Below are 583 nucleotides of genomic sequence, written 5' to 3' on the forward strand. Positions count from 1 at the left end.
GCCACCTCCCTGTTCCTGGCGCCGCCGCCGCTTCCTCCGCCTCCTTTGCCCCCACCCCTCTGTCCTCGGAGGGGCGCACGGGGGTGGCGAGCCCGCGATGGCCGCCGCCTGCCACACGCACGGTTACGGCTGCGGCGCCCGCGCACAGCCCGGCGGCGGCAGGAGGGCCGCGGGCATCCCCGCTCCGTCCTCCGCCTGCCCGGCCGCCCCTGCCGCCCGGCGGACTCCACCAGCCCTCTGCGGCTCGTCTACCCCGCAAAAAACCGGGCCCCTTCCCTAACTCGGGTCCGGGCGCCTCGCCCCGGGCTCGTTCCCGCTTGGCGGCCGCGGGAAAGCCGCGGGGGGCGGCCGGGAGCCGCGCTGGAATGGCAGCAGGGAGGCGGTCTGGCTTTGTTAGCCCCGGCCCTTTCCTCTCTCCCCCACGCGCTCCGGTGTGTGACCGCTCCGCTGGGCTACAGGAGCTCATCAACGAAGTTCACAGGGCGCTAGCTCCCCTCTTCGTTCTGCGGGGACAGCCCCTCGCTGGTAGCGCCCGGCCGGAGGGGTCCCTCAGCCGCCCCCCGCTGCCCCGCCGCGAGGCGCC

The sequence above is a fragment of the Vidua macroura genome, chromosome 1 (assembly GCF_024509145.1).
Source record: "Vidua macroura isolate BioBank_ID:100142 chromosome 1, ASM2450914v1, whole genome shotgun sequence".
In the NCBI taxonomy this organism is placed as follows: domain Eukaryota; kingdom Metazoa; phylum Chordata; class Aves; order Passeriformes; family Viduidae; genus Vidua; species Vidua macroura.